The sequence below is a fragment of the Bison bison genome, unplaced genomic scaffold (genome assembly GCF_000754665.1).
Source record: "Bison bison bison isolate TAMUID 2011002044 unplaced genomic scaffold, Bison_UMD1.0 scf7180017864313, whole genome shotgun sequence".
NCBI classification, from domain to species: Eukaryota; Metazoa; Chordata; class Mammalia; order Artiodactyla; family Bovidae; genus Bison; species Bison bison.
This window is the reverse complement of record NW_011494885.1, coordinates 3,444,613-3,444,987: the sequence shown is the minus strand read 5'-3', so window position 1 is coordinate 3,444,987 and position 375 is coordinate 3,444,613. Positions and strand designations below refer to the sequence as shown.

General features: G+C 67.7%; 1 long non-coding RNA gene across 1 annotated transcript in view; it reads right to left on the bottom strand.

The window, feature by feature from the left end:
- LOC104997734 overlaps nucleotides 1-375 on the bottom strand; it is a 3,203-nt gene that overhangs the window by 1,410 nt on the left and 1,418 nt on the right. The window contains exon 2 of the long non-coding RNA XR_826356.1: nucleotides 258-307. This is a non-coding gene — a long non-coding RNA (uncharacterized LOC104997734). The remainder of the gene's footprint in view (nucleotides 1-257; nucleotides 308-375) is intronic.

Genomic DNA, 375 nt, shown 5'->3' with positions numbered 1-375 from the left:
TGTCTCAGACACCCTGGTGCCACGGCGCCCCCTATTTGTGAGACTGGACTATTGCCCTGGCCCCACCCGGTTCACTATCCCTGGCTCCTCCCCCCGCCCTTACATTTAACCCTCTCCTGGCTGGAGTGGCGGAAGCAGAGGGTAGAGGAGCGAGGCGGCGGAAGGTTAGTGCAGAGCGCGGAGGCCGCAGTCGGCGGGCGCGGTCAGCGGGCGGCCCCCGGTGGCGAAGCGGCCGCTACCACCTTGCAGAAACGCACCCTCTGGAAGTCGGCGATCTCTGCTGTCTCTTGGCCCTCGGGGTCCGCCTCTGCGAAGAGAAGGGGCGGTCACCTGAGGGCAACAGTAACCCCGCCCCCCACCGCCGGCCCCGAACAC